The sequence below is a fragment of the Diadema antillarum genome, unplaced genomic scaffold, assembly GCF_040938485.1.
Source record: "Diadema antillarum isolate AM-2024a unplaced genomic scaffold, OU_Dant_1.0 seq00001426_RagTag, whole genome shotgun sequence".
In the NCBI taxonomy this organism is placed as follows: Eukaryota; Metazoa; Echinodermata; class Echinoidea; order Diadematoida; family Diadematidae; genus Diadema; species Diadema antillarum.
The window spans coordinates 877,654-895,303 of NW_027272178.1; the positions used below are offsets into that span (position 1 = coordinate 877,654).

A 17,650-nucleotide genomic window follows, 5' to 3' on the forward strand; every position below is an offset into this window, starting at 1 on the left:
CTGCTAACTGTTTTTTCAAATATATTATGTATTCCATACATATTTGAAAACATGATACAGAGTATATTACATATGTTGTACATCAACAAATTGATTAAAACTACAGAACAGGGACATTCATATTAAAATCTGGTTTATCACATTACACATATATGCATACCGCTTTGCCAAGGTAAACTTCTTCACATCTAACCATGAACTCAGTGCACTGTGAGCCTAGGAATCTCTGCCAGAATTAGAGGGAGGTGACTTGAAGAGTCTTTTTTTTTTCCACCAGGGGAGGAAGTATTTTGGCTGGCATGAAGAAACATCGAGCAAGAGAAGGTCAGGAGTTTTTTTTAAGTGACCCTCCACATTAAGTATCACTATATGAAGGTGAATAACACCACCAAATATCATACTGGTGCATCTCCAGCAAGAGGCTCACATGAGCAATTACACATCAGTATAACCATTTCAAGGTACATTTGTAGGTCACGATATTACACCTGCATGCACCAGCTAAGAATGTTTGAGAGTAACTGTGGACAGAAAGCTTAAATATTCTCACACGCCGACAACTTGGGACACATTGATCATGGGTACAACTGTTCCTGACAATAATCCTTACCATGCAATTCACAAGTAGAGCATTGCCACATGTTAAAGGGTGTCTCTTTCTTTGTCAACATGCCCTAATTTATACTTGTGAACATGTTTATACCAGGAGCTGCAGACAGTGAGGGGAAGAGGTAATGAAATGACACTTCAGCTACGCAATACCTTCCATTATATGACGGTGCATGAATACCTTTGACATAGCTTGCAAGTGTCCTAACACACATACTCACATGCACAAAAATACTACTTTAATAGAAATTAGTATTTCACGTGCACTGACCAAGTTGGTTCTCACGAGGGGCTCACAAACAGAAAATAATAGAACGGCCATTTACAAACCTGTCTGCTTCCTATGTCACTTTTCAAAACTCCTCCAAGAAAATCCAGGTTATTCAGACAACCAAATGTTGGAATACTCAATATACAAATACAACAAGAATATGAAAAGTTCAAATGAGGAAAAATAAACTTACAGGATGAGGTTCTCATACGTGGGAAAAAAAAAACAAACAAGACCAACAAACCGAGAAAAAAAAAAATCATACAAACATCTGCATTTGTCATGGTCAATGCATAATTAAATGGCCGAGTGGAAAGCATCTATGATACAAATGACAAGTTACAAGATAATCCTCAATTCACACATATTCTCCCTCCATATTTGCTGAGGATGATGCACGGTGTATTAACCTTACAGGAAGTCATTGTCTTCAAACTGTGTGACCCTGGATTAAGAACATGTTTAAACCCCTCAATGTCTCCCAGCTAACATGATATATCCCTGATGTCTTATCTCAATATGCAGCACAGGAGAAATAATTGGGACAACCAAATTTGACGGTAACATAAATACATGTACATCCAGTGGAGTCCTACATGATGAGATATAAACAGCATTTTCTCATTTTCAAGTGTCACAAGAACTCCTTGAGAACTATGCATAAAGTTTATGTTGGGAAAGAAAATGCCAAACTTTTTGTCTTGTATGACCCACATTCCTGAGGTCTTGAATATTTGCGCTCTGAGCTGCCTTCTATAACATCTCGGTGAACCTCAGAGATCTGACCAATCAGAGCTGCCGAGGATCTACATGAAAAAGTCTAGAAGAATGGCAAGCTGAAGAAGAGATGGACATGGACTGCCTCTTGCGATCAATGCCAATTTCGTTCTTTTTGAATGTCTAAGTGATATAGTTGTATTTCAGGAAAGAAACAATCATCACATTCTGTACCTGATGCCTTTTCAGCATCTTAACATCTCAGTTCTCTGGAGTTAATCGTCTTCCTCCACCGTATGCTCAGAAACGTGTGGTGGTTGGTTGCAATCATTTGATCCCACGCTGCTGAATACAGACATGCCACTGAAGAAAGAAGTTTACCCTGAACCATATTGAGTAATATCAAGGAGGTTTAAGAGATGGAGTTCCAACTGGCTGTAATTATTCAAACAGTTGTCAAGTTTTCTATTGATGTACAAAAGATTTCCACAGGTGCATTTGTGCCTTTGATGATTGATGTTCAATGCCTCCTTTTTTGCTGAGCAATCTAAAGATTCATTTTGAATGTTAACATGTTAACATCTTATTTCATGATAAAGCATATAAAACAAAAGTCAATCCTGTCCAGAAATTTGTGCAAAAAGTGTATTATTTGTAAATCAGAGCTGTATCATGTGAAGTGTTTAATACTGTACCATCCTAGAAAGCTGGTTTTATAACTTTTCCTCTTACTTCCCACAAATAAAACTGATATGGAGTAATCTTTAAGTATAACTCTTTATTGATAGGTATACCAGATTAGTGCCAAGGGATGCCCAGTCGAGTAATTTGCATTTTTATTTGATCATTTTTTCTATTCGTGGATCCCTGTGTGTTTACCATTATATATCACCTATCTTTTATAAGTAGGGATGGCGAAAAGTAATTACCATCACAAAGACATATCTTCCATAGAAAGTGGCTGGTGATTATGCAATGAGTCACAAGTCAATTGTCTTGCTATCTGCATGGCAGATCCAGTTTGGCACATGCTTTAAATATTTTTGAGTGGCGGCATCGAACATCCAGCAAAGGAAATAAGACGGTTATGACTCTATTCTCTTAAACCTCCTTGGTCATATCAAGAATTTTCTACCTTCTTTCCACCTTGTTGTGAGAGACAGTTTGATCGATTCTTAGCATTTAATGAGAACATCTTGAATACGTAGTGAAATGCATGCTCTGCAGAATGCAAGTGCGTGCATGCGTATGTTTGTGCATGTGTCCAATCATTACAGTGTCTTTTATGCAGCATATGCAAAATCACATTACTGGTAACTGAAAAAACATAGCACAAAACACTGCACTATCAAAAGTAGTCAACTCATGTTTGCATGCTGGCAATGCAAAAATATAAACTGGGAAAGAAAGCTAAGAGACAACTTGATTTCTTCTCTTTGTTTTACTTTGTCTAGGGTTATCCAAATCCAAATATAAAGATTTTGACATACATACAAGAAAAAATAGTCTTATGAAAGAAGAAATGATGTATTATCACCGTAAAATATATCACTGCCCTGACAACCAGACTTTAAGGAACAGGAGTAACTGGCATATTACATTGTTTCTTTCATCTAAACTCCAATAAATCACTTGCTGTATAATGATGCAGCATTTTGTTTTCAGACTTTTATGTACAAGATGCCAACCCCTCGGTTGCCAAAATCTGACAAATACCCAACTGTCTCTTGCAGCCATTGGCAAGTACATGAACAGATGTCTACATTCTTCAGTGGGCAAAATACCTGCTACGAAGACTCATAGCTGACAAAAAAATAAAACAAACATTTCTCTTCGGCTTTCAATTATTTCCTCCACTTTGAGATGGGAGGAAAAGTATTATGGCAGTCTCCTTTTTTCTCTTTTATCATTCATCATTGCCTCACTTGCTTCTTCACAGAGAGAGAAACATTACAACATGAAATGACATTTTCTGACAGTTAGATGAGCTATCGTTGGGCAGGACTTCAAACCATTCAACTATCTCACAGCATGTATCATACCTGCACAGAACAACTACATTTACAGACTTACTATTTACAATATGTGCAGCTTGGTGTGTATGAGCATTGACGAGTGATGTGATTTCTACAGCATACTGAAACACAGGTTAGACAGCATAACATCAGAAAGTTTGCAAATATCACATTCTATATATAACCAAATTATGACATTCAAAGCTGCTTCTTTTTCTTCTTGATTCAGATGCGAGAATATATATCTATATATAAACTTTGCTACAGTTTCAGCATGGTGAACAGCAAATATTCTCTCTTTGTCCTCAAACACAAGAGGTAGATTCATTTAAAAGTAATAAGGATTGTAAGATAATGTAATATCCCTGCTGTCTCATAATATATCCAATTCTCACTTAAATAGATTTTATCTCACAGATTTCATCTAATATGTGCCTCCACTGGTGTTGATTTATCTAAAGCAACACAAATAGAAGACCAAACCAGTGCAAATACCACCTTGTTTATGGACTCTCAGATCACTTTACAAACGCCCTATTTCTACATGAATTCTCTACAACCCAGTCCACTTTTACAGCTCCATTGTCATGATCTACAGATTCAGATATCGCTAAAGAAGACAGCATCGCATTTGTTTCTTACCAAGGCTCTGTTATCACAGTGGTATCAGTATGTTACTTTCTCACTCTCCCCATATATTTACATTATGCCATAAGCCTTATGGGTTATACCTGAGAATGGGCCAACACCATGGGAATCGGCCATTTAAAAAAAAAAGACAAAGAAAAAAAAAGATGTTGACATGGGCACCAATGAGGGGACACTGCCTACACTTAACACTGAACTTGCGTGTCTTTCCTTGTCAAATCACCAGAAGCAAAATGCATTTTATGTTGCCATTATCTTGGGGAATTTGCCAAAGACCAGAGCAGAAAAGTTCTTTCCTCATCACTGTAGCCATGAACTCTGCATCTAAACATGGACCTACGCCAAACAAGTTGAAGGATATTAGCTGCTCGCTATATTTGACGGGTGTAACCTCTCAGAAATTTTGATAAATTAACACATTGACGACCAGTCCCGAGTACACTTGACCAGGTATCTATAGGAAGTCTCTGTTATGCCCAAAACAGCTTGTCCTCAACAGCTTATTAAAAACTGACGTGAGAATGCTTGCATCAACTTCAAATTAAACTGCCTGTGGCTGCCAATAAAGTTTGTACACCAAACCTTCAACTTCTGCCTCTATATTCTCTTTTAAACTCTGAAAGTCTGCACTAAAGGTGGCAGTCATACTTCTCTTGTTGTTACAGCTTCTAAATCTCTTTGTCCCAACACTTCTCACACAAACCAACAGAACCTTAGAAATCATCCCACATTCCCTCATTTTCATTGTAGAGTACCATCTGATCATTCACTGACAAAAAGGTAGAAGGAGAGAGAACAAAATAACCTATTTTCCCAGAGTCAGCCATACACATGGACACATTCTTCTACCTGGCTCCTTCTGATTTAAATTACACTAGTATTCACTTGGCCCATGTCCCACCTCACAATGTATCATTTGTATTGTGTTCTTTCCATTAAAATGCAAATGAATGCAAATGAAATGCAAATGTCAGTGCAACAGCAACAGAGGTACGCACATCAGCATTCCCCTTACAATACCAGAGGCAATGAACTAATCATTCTCTATGTCACATTTCGGCAGAATAGGACGATATGAATATGCATGTGTCCAGTGTGATACTTCATACCTGCATGGTTTGATACTATTGGAAGCTACTGAAACACACAGAATGGAAGTGGTGAGAATGAACCTACATCGTATGTCTCCTGAATGATGTGGCAAGGATGAAATTACAGTTTAAGCCCACATTTCCCCTTCCCTGATATGACGAGTCTACATATCCACATTGTGAGGTATGAATCCGGTCTAAAATCAACCTACCACACTCTATGCACATCAATCTCTACTTATCTACTCATTGGTCTATGATGAACACGGAAGCTGCAGAAAATCAGTTTTGCAAAAGTCGCAGCACCTAGAGGAGCATGTGATTTCCATCTGATTCCTACCCTCATATTTCCTGCTGAGCCACTGGTGAGCAATGGGACATGGCAGCTGGTACAAACATGAAGACTACTTCCAAGAATATGTTAAGCTTTGTGCTAAAGAGGAGGGTTGGTAATGATATTTGTGTGCTGTACTAATTCATGGCCTGATTGCTTCACGGATGAAACTGACAAGCCGAAGACTACATAATGGAATAGGGGCTTCCCACATGTATGCAAGCAGTTGACACTGGTAATAAGCTTACAGGTGCTGTTCCAAATAAAACAGATCCCTATGTTTTGGCTCATAAAGCATGCATATAATATTTTTCTTGCAAAATAGCAGCATGGAGGTATATATCATTCAAATGGTGGTATGTAGCCCAAGTCTTTTGTCTTGAATGACTTTTAAACAAGCAGGATTTCTTTCATCTTACAACTTACATTTACTTATAAATCATATAACCTACACTCAAACATGCAGACAGACACACATAATATGCAGAGAAGCAGCAATAACTCCCACTCACAGTATGCAGACCATAAACTACTATTGGGTTAAGATGGATCTATGCTGTTTTCACTGACAAAGGTCTTTTCACCATCTGTCTAGTTGTTGTTGTTGAGGTCTTCTGTGCCTGACCATGAATTCAAACACCAAGCATGTTTCCCATGATCACAGATCCTTTTCACTTCCAAATGAGACAGTCCTCAGTTTGAAAGTACACACAATTTGCAGTGATGTACTCCAACTCAGTATCCATTTAGAGACATTCATGTCTACATACAAACACAAACATAGAAACAAACACACACACACACACACATACAAACATGCATCATGACACTCGCAGGCAGCATAACAGTAAATTAAACAAGACTTAGAATTAATTTCCTTAACCATATGACCAAAAGGTGTAAATCACACAGGAACATCTACTTACGAACCATATCCAGTTGTCATTAAACAAGCTAGATCATGGTGGATCCCACATCCACCTCAATGCTAATATGGAACAATGAGTTTAGATTGTCCTTACCTTAATCTTTATTCAACCACCTAGAAATTGAGTTTCAGTGGGGGGGGGGGGGGGGAATAGAATCAGATTTCCCTCATGATTGACACGGTTGTTAAAAGTTTGATAGAGATTCAGCTATCGCATCTTTCCTCAACAAATGAAATATGAAAAGTTACTTTTCTACAATTCATACCGAGAAACATGAGACTGATAATTTGCATAACCTGACATTCACTTAACTAACCTGTACATGACCAATGTGCTAAAGCAGTAAACCTGTGACCTGATGAATACAATGAAAAAGAATGGAAAAATGAAAACACTCCTGATATCAAAAGGCAATTCAATCTGTGTTATAAGAGGTAAATATCATTGTCATGAAATGTTTGCTTGTTTTGTTTTTGCATAATATGTGACTGTATGAAGAACGATTCTAGAATGTGATACTGCCCATGGCAATGTATGGAAAATACCACAAAATATAAAATGTATACGTTTCTTACAGGCTGCTCTCTATACCACCCCCCCCCCCAAAAAAAAAGAAACCCTTGCAACTGTTTTCATGAATATTGTTCTGCAAGAAAAGATTCATATACCTTGATATATATTGTTTCTTGAATATGTAAACAGACATTTTAAAAGTTCTCTTTCATAAAATAGCAGATGCTAATATACATGCTGAGAGGTCTTGAGGTGGTTTTAAATGTAATGAAAATACTTGTGCAACTGGACCACTCGTCATTAGAAGACTGACTAGCTTGTCATCTTATTCATACTTCAAGAGAAAAAAAAAAACAACCATCCCCACTCCCCATATTCAAAAGCATTCATTAGTAAGAATAGCATTTAGGCAACATTTTTACAGTGCAGCTCTAGCTTAAAGGTTTGCTAAATGTGGCAGACACACAGCACTGGTTCTTTAAGGTGGACGAAGCCAGTAGTGAGACACTTGCTTGCTGTTGCATCTCTACACCCCGAGAGAAATTTCCAAATTATCAAACACAGCTGCAGAACTCTTGACATCATCTCCCTCATCTATTTGAGTCTCAAATGTTGAGGAACAAGTGAAGAGTTTGATCACAAAATGGAGCAAGTGCCATATTTAATAATTTTAAAGCAAGTCCACATCAGAAAGAGCAAAACAAAGCCTTTCTAATAACACTTCACTTGTTGCAGTACAAGGAATATCCTTGGAGTTATGACTGAAGGTATCCCATATTTCATTTGATGTTGGGGTTTTTTTTCCAGGTTTAATTGCAAACATCTCAAAACTGACCAGAATGGAGTTAAGTCATTTTGTGATAAACCTCTCAAAGTGAACCATTTTGACCACTTCCACAGCAGTCAACATCAATAGCTTTGATTGGACTTTCCCCGCAATGCGCATTTGTTTTTTCCCTCAATGCCTCATGGCAAAGTCAGTCTTGACATTTCTCTAAAAAATTTCTTTTTTTAAAAGAGCACAGTGGAAAGCTGCCGGTTTGCCCTCTGGAAACGCATCAATATTTCCATCACACAAGACTCGTCTCTTCAATGCTAATTTTCCGGTGCTGGTGGTGTACATGGGTGATCAGTGAGTCCTCTCTGGAGCTGATATGATCTTGTAAGCAAGCAGAGATCTACAGGGGAGAACTGATTCGCTGAGAGCATACAATCATTGGGGCCTAGTCAAATTAACTCTACAAGCAGCGAGTGCAGCTCTGATATTCCTAAATGGCAAAGAATGAATACACATCAGACTTACAATCATCACAATTGGCAATAAAATATCTCTAAAAAAACATAAGAAACACATTCTTCATGTATCTTTTCGATAAGAAGAATAAAGTCATCCTATTAGGAATTATATATGCCTGAAACGAGGTTAAAGTGTGGGAGGCTATTGGGCTAAGGACTTCAAATCACATAATGGCATTACACACGATGGTTTTCCATCTCTACGTTCTATAAAGCTTGTGTTGATGCAACACACACACACGGAAAAAAAAAAAAGACTTGATAAAAAAACAACAAAAAACATAACCCTCACCAGGTATATCCCTGAATGATGTGACATATACAACCATCCACTTTGTAGTCTCACAGTAAGTATAGACTTGACATGCTAGCAAGGCTACCAGCACCGAATCCTGTCAAAGTCTCTGCCACTTCACAGGTACATTCGTGAGGAGCACTTGCCACTCTACTTTCTGACTGCAGTGGAATGGTCTGCACACTGAATAATTACCCGATAATGTAGAGAGAGAGAGACAAAGAGGGAGACAGAGACTGAGAGAGAGAGAGAGAGAGAAAGAGAAAGAGAGGGTAGGGTGACAGCAAGAGAGATATAAAGAAACAGAAGTTTGCATTACAAACATTACTCTACGCCCTGATAAAATAAAAGTTCCTGTGGTAACCTGAAGTCTGTTTTCATGTGTGTGAAACATTCGCACTGCAGAGGTAGAGTGCATTTGAGATAAGGTCTGGACTTGTGTCTTGATTGCTACAGCAATCCGTGTTGCAACTGAGGTAGACACTGGGATCTACTGAGTGGCCTTCCGGGGCCACAATGTTGAGGAACTCAGGAACTGCACCATCCCCAACGTCCCAGTCCATATCCCCGTCCATGCCACTGTCACTGCTGGTGCCATGGTACGAAGACGGGTGTGGGGGTGAGCTGGTGCCACTCTCCCCCTGGGCACTAGGGTCCCCCGGAGGGGCATACGCCTGTCCATCGCTATCACACGATGAGGTAGCTGGCGAGTGGGCGTGGACCAGACAGTGGTGGGCACCAGAATCATGGTCATTGTCTGCTAGTAGCGAGAGCAAGCGACTGATGGTCTCTTGTCTGCTGCCCCCTGCCAACTGGTCAGGGGGACGGGGTGGCCCCTCTGCACCTTGCTGCTGCTGCTGCTGCTGAGGGGGTGGGGACTGCGTGTGGTGGAGGTGGACGGGGACACTGCCAGATTCCTGGCGGCAGATTCCTGGCTGAGGTAGAGTAGAATCCTGATGCTGCTGCTGAGGTTCTTCCGGGTGTGTGCTGTGACAGGAGGTGCTGGCTGCGGCAGTAACGGAGGTGGGTAGTGTTGTCTTGAGGTATCTGTTGTGGGGTGGGAGTGGGCCATGTCCGTTCAGCAGTGGTTCTTGACTCTTCGGGTCCTGGCCATTTAAAGAGTGAAAGAAAACAAAGTTCCATGGATTCTTCAGCATCCTCAAAATATTGCCATGATATCAAAGTATGATCTTCTCTTTTTTTGTCCTTCCTTTTCCTTTGCATGCAAATTCAACATTCATTTTCCTTTATTCAATATTGGTACATAAGTAAGAATTACAAATGAAAGAATTCCCTCTCTAAATTCCTCTACAGAAAAATGTCAACAAGATAAACATCATGAATGGAAGTAAGGAGAGAAAAATATCAGATCATTAAACATTCGATTAAAATTTGAACCATTACCGTAGTTTTGAATATCTGAAGTTAAAAGATCTAACGATAACATAAACTGTGGTTGCATTATGTTGACATGCAGTAATAGAATCCTCCTCAGCCTTGTATAGAAAATCCACCATTTTCGCATCATTTCCAGAAAAAAAAAACAATTTTCAAAGAAGTTGCTTAGAATAGTTCTAGATGATATTACACCCTTTGAAATCTGGGAAGACAGAAAAAAAAATTCCTCTCAAAGAATTATTATTATCATTATTTTCACTTAATTCTTTTAAATGTCTCCAGCACCACATACAGAGAAGGCATAATGTTACATTTTGGGTCTAGCTACGCAGGAACACACAAGATCTGCACATATAAAACTAGTAGTGGGACTAAGCACTCCACTGAAATGCATCATTTTCATTCTACCTCTTCTAAGCTGTTACACAGACATTAGAATTATGACCACCATCTAAAAATCTGATACTGCTTGTCCTCAAAACAATATAACATCTCAGATATGGACCTTTTTGTTCTCATCTAAATATTTTTTTTGTTCTAAACTTGACATCATGATCTCAATGATCTCTGAGTCTACAAAGAGCAGGCATGGCGTGTTAACACCTGATACAATGCCGATGGAAGTTTACTACAGGGAGGGCAGACACTGACCTCTTCCGCTGTACTATGGGTATGCTGATGACCAGCATGTTGCGGCAAGGGGTGGTAAATCTGTAGGTAAGGGGATCTGCCCTGGCCGACCATCTCCATGTGGTTGGCTTGGCTTCCCTCCTTGTCAGTGACACAGAACTGGTGATGGCAGTCTCTCCTGGTCAGGACGAAAAAAAGAGGTTGGTTTCACACATGTGATATAATGCATGGACAAAACCCAAATAATATGCATGTGAAATGCCGTAATGCAGCAATATTAGTGGAACATACCAGCAAAGTTTGAGGAAAATTGGACAATCTGAAAAAAAAAAGTTATGAATTCTTCCAAAGTTTTGGGACAGTCACTGCTGGATTAGAAGACTGCAACACTCTGTGACGTCACATATAAAAAATGATATTAAGGTACCCTTCACATATAGTATGAGAGGAACAAGTCAAGGGAATGTGTTACTTTTCATTTTCAAAACAAATGTAATTTGTGGAATTCTCTTTGTCTTTATTTTATCATACATACGTGACGCCATGACTTGTGATTCCGAAAAATTATTATGCACAACACTTCCGGGTCTTTTGCCCCCCCCCCCCCCCCCCCCACACACACACATTTAATTTCAAGACCATCTCACAATGTGGTACTGAGTGTGCACAACACTCCCTCTCCATCCCACCCCCCCAACCCATTTAATTCCATAGCTACCTGACACCGTGGTAAGAAGCAGACAGCACACTCTTACCCAACGCCACACCAGATTTACCTGTGCCTGACCACCAGCAGGAGGGTGCAGATCATGATGCAGATGGTTGCTAGGATAATGCCTGCCACAATCCCTTTCTCAAGCTCTCCTCCCAGCCCATCAAAGGGACGATCCACTACATGGAGAGGCAAAGTAAAGTGACATACACAGTGGCCCATGAAAATCAAAACAATATGGATACATTCACTCAATATACAGATTTTTGCTTCACCGCAATCTCAAGGACAAAGACAAATCAGGTGCCAAAATATATAGACCAGTGCATATCTATAGATATAAGGTGCACAGGTAGACAGACAGGTAAAGACATAGACAGACTAATTCATAGTTGGGCATGAAGATTGCTTGAGAGAGGAATTGAATGATGAATGGACAACTAGACAGACACACAGACAGACAGATAGACAGATGGGAAACACCAGCTGAGAAAGTGACATAGAAATACAGTGTAATTACATACTGCATGTTATAGTTATAAATTAAAAGTTATGTCAAGTTTACTTTTTAAATTCTGGAATACACAATGGTAAAGCCTTAAGTTCACAAAAAAAAAAGAAAATAAAATGCTTACAAGTAGATGCTCACCCATCCCATGAAGAATAATTACTTTGAGAAATCCTGAACTGACTTCCCTCTAGTTAGTCTCATGATATTTATGAGGAAAAAGTGCTTTCTCAAAACGAAACAAATTCTGCAATCACACACATCTCAAATCAACTAAAATATGTCTTTAAGCAAGATTTACACATGGAGATACTTGCAATATCAACCTTAGTTCACAAAAAGCAACAGTAACTTCTATGCTATGACTGGAGATTAATTTGCAAGGCAGGGTGATAAAAACCAGGCACAAAAACACACTGTCTTTCAAACATTCACATGACACAAACAGGGGGGCAACTGAGGGCAGTTAAGGTCCTAAAGGGTCAAGTACTAAAAGTGAAACTGAAAGTATTCCCGTCCTGTAATTGTAACACACTGCTCCATGACTGCCAGTGTTTGCACATTAAAGGCATAATTTACCACTTGCAGATGAAACAAAAACCCAACATTAGTGCTTTAAAATAATGCTAAAATGTGTAGGGATAGAAACAACCACTGTAAAAATTTGAATCAATAAATTCAATGCTAAGTATAGTTAAAAATACAATATGTGAACAGTAGTTACAATAAAAATGTTTCCAGACTAAACTGTCTACAGTTATGGTTCATTAAGAAAAATACTTATATCTCCTTATATTTTAGGCTTTATTGCGAAAATTTTATATAGTGGGATGTTTTGTGGTACAACAGACCCACTCATATGCATCAAATGTGATATCTTGAACATTTTTGAAATCACTGCTTCCAAAGGTAAAACTGGACCTTTAAATATCAGTGGGGTTCCAAGGAGTGATCAGGTAGATACTTGTGTACTACAAGCATCTCAATGGGAAAAAATAATTTGCAAATCAGGAGGATGTTTAAATTCTCCAGAGAGTATGTGACAAAACATCTCAGTTTGCAGGAAGCCTCCCACAGAATCAGGGCGACTTCGCAACTCAGCTGCTCTAACATCCTATCGTTCACAGGGCGCCAATCGCAGACCAGTGAAAAGGGAGAAAGGCATTCTTGGGATTTACACTCACATGGTGTCCCTGTCGTCATTGGGTGCTCCTTCACCACATAGAGCAGCGGAGTAGAAGAGGCCCCACCTCCAACGCTGGTGAATGCCTTCACTCTGAAGATATAGTGGTAGCCGGCCTTCAGGTTGTATACCACCACTTGGTGAGTAGTTCCTGGCAACGTGGGGGAGGAAACATGGTGTGAGTCATCCACACAATCTACTTTTGGAATGGAATGGAATGGAACGGGGATGGAATGCCCTGCTCTACCCTGCTCTATCAATCACGTTGACACTCCCATTTCTGTTGGGGAAAGCTAATAAAATACCTTCTTCATACCTTTCTCCATGCTAAAGAAACATTAACCGTTTTGTGGACATTTTGCACACAAAGTGCCCCACTAGAATTAAGCACTTGTGATTTGCTTACTAATGTAGACTAAAACACTTTTATTAAGTGGCAGTCAACATATCATGATTTGATGAGACAGACACAGCACAAGGAGAAAAGAAAATGAAAACTCAACTAACTTTCTCGTCTTGTCTCTCATTAACCACAGGAGGATGAGTTCCGAGTATACTCGGGCAGGGATTTATGGGAAATGCATGTTGTAGCAAAATCAGTCCATCCTCAGCGGGTTAACCCTAACTAGGCCGGGCTATTTAGGTAGATGATAGAGCCGGGGGGGCCTTCCAGGCCCCCCCTCCGGATCTCGGCCGTCGACCGCGTGATCGCGATGAAAATTGGCACACACATTGCCTATGATGTAATCTAAAGTACCATGAAGTTAATTTTTTTCAAAAATTATCATTTACACTAAATTATGCTAATTTATGCATAATGATGCATGAAATCAGACAATTTGGTATAAATCACTAAATAAAGCTCAAAACAGGCACATTTTTGGTGTAAATATTCTTAGCCTTTAGCAAATGTAAGAGAAAAAAATTGCACAATCAGAAAAAATTTCCTGAGTATTTTATTGTTTTTTTAATTTCTTATGTATTTCTTTGTTTTTTCGACTTTATGTTTTTCATTGTTCTTTCGATGAAATTTGTAAGTGACATTGTTCAGGACAAGAAAATGTGTTATTAATTGATTTTAATCAATAAACCCCCAAAATAATCATGCTTTTATGAAATTTGCCAGTAAACACAGTTTGCATTGAAATTGTACACAAATTCATGTTTTTTAGCAATTTTTGGTCTGACATGCACGTGCATATTTATGCGCAACTTCAGAACCGTGCACCCGGGCATCGCAAATTTGGTGTCAAAAGATGCGGGAGACTCGAAAGAAAAAAGTCATGAAACATTGCGGCGATGGCTTCTCGCGATAGCGATACATCGCGAGAAACGTCGAGGGGAGGCCCCCGCCTAGTTAGGGTTAAGAGGTAACAATCTGGGTTGCAACATGACAGTCGACTGTTGATACATTGCTGTATACGCTTTCAGCCCCTGAACTTAAATCACACATTCATCAGGATTTACATATCAACTGGAATGTCTACACAGTACCATCTCTAGCAAAATGAACTGCCTGGCACACACTGCAAATAGATATCATAGAAGAACCCTCTGGACAGAGTGTCCTAATTTACATGTACACCATGATCAAACAGCACCAGAAAATGTGTCATCACAATAGCATATGAACTGGCACAGAGAGAATCACCATCACATGTAGGACAAATACAATAAAGGTGTAAAATATATATATATATTTTTTAATCATTTGAACAATTTTCAGGTTTACTTATCATCTGATGAACTCAGAACAAAGAATGTACAGTGAGACTCTGTGAGCCCATGTTATGGAGACAGAATTTACTGCTACATGTGCTACAGAAATGTCTAGGGTTGAGGGTTGGTTCAAAGAAGGTTTGTAACTCCCAGGTGCAGGGATTAATTTTCCTGGTATCACATTGCAATTCACTGTACATTTTGGTTTGATCGCTATACAAAGTGTCATTTGTTCAGCAATTTCCTTACATAAAATTGTACCCCAGTTTCTTGAAAATATATGCCCAGCAACTGAAATTGCTATTCAATTTTGAGAAGGGAAATTATTCCCTGAAGGTGCATGCCTCCCCTACCATTTGTCGAAACAATCTGCCGGGCGGGATCGAGCTGGGTACGGTTGATGGCACTGTAGGAGACCTGGTACTCCACAATCACACCGTTGGGTGAATGAGGCGGCTGCCATTTCACTTTGACGACTGTTGTTACATCCAGCCCGTTGAAGGGAACCACAGAGAAATGAGTTGGCTCTGAGGGAACTGGAGAGTTTGAATGAGGAAAACACAGATGAGACAATTTGAGAATAATCATGACAGCTGACTGAAAATAATGACACCAGTAGATGATGATGTCAATGCCAGTATCAAGACAATGAAATGCACCGTCTCTGACAACTGGAAAACTTTCATGGAAAGAAAAGAAAGTAAAAATAAGAATAATCATGGCAATAGTGGAATGATAATAATGATGATGGATGGTAGCAGAGGCATGATTAAATTCTCCAGCTCTAGGCAAAGTGGTAAAGTTTGCTCAGCAAAACAAAGAAACAAAATCAAGAATATTAGATTATGACAATATTAATGGCAACAAATGATGACGAGGATTGAAGGGTTAGGGTGAAACCCATCAGCTCTGAAAACTTGACTGTGACAAGACAAAAAAAAAAATGCAATACATAATCTAGTTACGCTTATTTCTTTACTTATTCATTCATTCATTTATTCATTTCTATATAAATTATGATATTAAAGATAACTCGACAAATTTCTGTAAATCAGTAGGAATGGATGATGATGATGATGATGATAAGATCAGGTATAGTAAGGTAGCAACAGCACATTACCTATCAGTAGGTCTCAAATATGTTGCCATTGTCTGACCATTGACTTGGCAAGAGCCAAATTTCAGAGAAGTCATTACAGACAGAAGTCAAAAATTCCTTTGCAATTCCTAGCAAGTTTTTTAAGCATTATAATGGCATCTCTCCTAGATTAACTAATGGCCACTGAAGTAGGCATCCCCTTATTAGTCAAATAGGGTATTTACTTTTCTCCTTTTTCATTCTTCTTCTTTTTTTCTAGAATTACAGACATATCTTTAAATCACACCTTCATGAAATTATAACACCCATATATGGAGTTACTGGGTTTATGGTACAACATAAATCACAGGTTTTGTTTTCTTAACAGGGCTATAATTCCGGCATCATTGAGCTCAAGCTCACATAACACAACAGGAATCGAGAGTGAAATGTGTGTTTATTCTAAAATCATAGTGCAGATAAAATTTGCGTGAAGAAAAACACAATGCTACACACATTCACACATGAAAATTGGGAGACTCCAAATAAACACTATGGAACGAAGCTGGCGTGGTATTTGAAAGAGTGTTTTGTTAATTTATTTCATTGATCACTAATGCAAATCACATGTAATAAGAGTACTAATGATGTACTGGATTAAACAAGCTTCTTTCACTTTTCATACATGTAATTAATCTGTCAGTTATTCAACTTACGCTTGCTAAAATATTCTATTCTTTCCTGTCAAACACTTCAACGGCTACAAATTGTATCTTATTCTTGACAAGTATATACTACATGGATACAGGCATTTAAGTAATGCAATCCACATTTCATATATGTGACCTGTCACTGACTGTTGCGAAGCGGTGTTTTTCACTTTCCTTATTTTTTTTTATTCATTCGAAAGTTGACAATCAATCTATTTCCATTCAGCAAAAAAAAAAAAGAAAAAAAGAGAAATAAATGTTGTATACAATAACTTTGTATCTTATGAACACAATGGCCTACAGGTGTAACACAGTTTTGCATTCTGCATTGTGAAAATTCAAAGGTGATGTATTGGAGATCATCTCTGCTTGCTTACTTCTGTCAGAGAATGGTATCTCAGTCATACACTATTTCTCTACAATAGGACTATTTGGCGATAAATGCAGATACCTGAGGTGTATATACTTGAGCAATCACAGTAGAATTCATGATTATGATGGTATAATTACAGGAATTCCTAGTTGGAAAAAAAAAATGTAGAAAGGACAGCCATAATGTGAACATGCAATTCTAAAAGAAGACTTAACAAGCACAAAATTATAGTTACTAATACTGCGTAAGTGACTTGGGGTGAAATGGTGGCTTCATTATGATTGTATTAGTGGCTATTGATGCACTAATGTCAACAGTACCATGTTGTTATGTATAAGGAGAGAAAAAAAAAAGTCTCATACATTACATTCCAGTAAAAAATCTTGAAACCACTGCTAATAACATGCAATATGGGTGCATAACAGATAATGAGGTATATTAATGTTTACATTCATATAATTACACTATTGATATTGTTGCACGCCTATGTAGTCTTACCATAATTCGTAAAATACTATGACACATGCACACTCTAGAAATCAACTTGAGAAGACTCAACACATTATGGAGGAAAGTTCTGCACAGTGAAAGTGTGACATTTAAAAAAAAGGGGGCAAGTTA

General features: G+C 38.6%; 1 pseudogene; it reads right to left on the bottom strand.

Moving 5' to 3' along the window:
- Positions 1 to 6,791: 6,791 nt before the first annotated feature.
- LOC139709341 (protogenin B-like) overlaps positions 6,792 to 17,650 on the bottom strand; it is a 72,952-nt pseudogene continuing 62,093 nt past the window's right edge.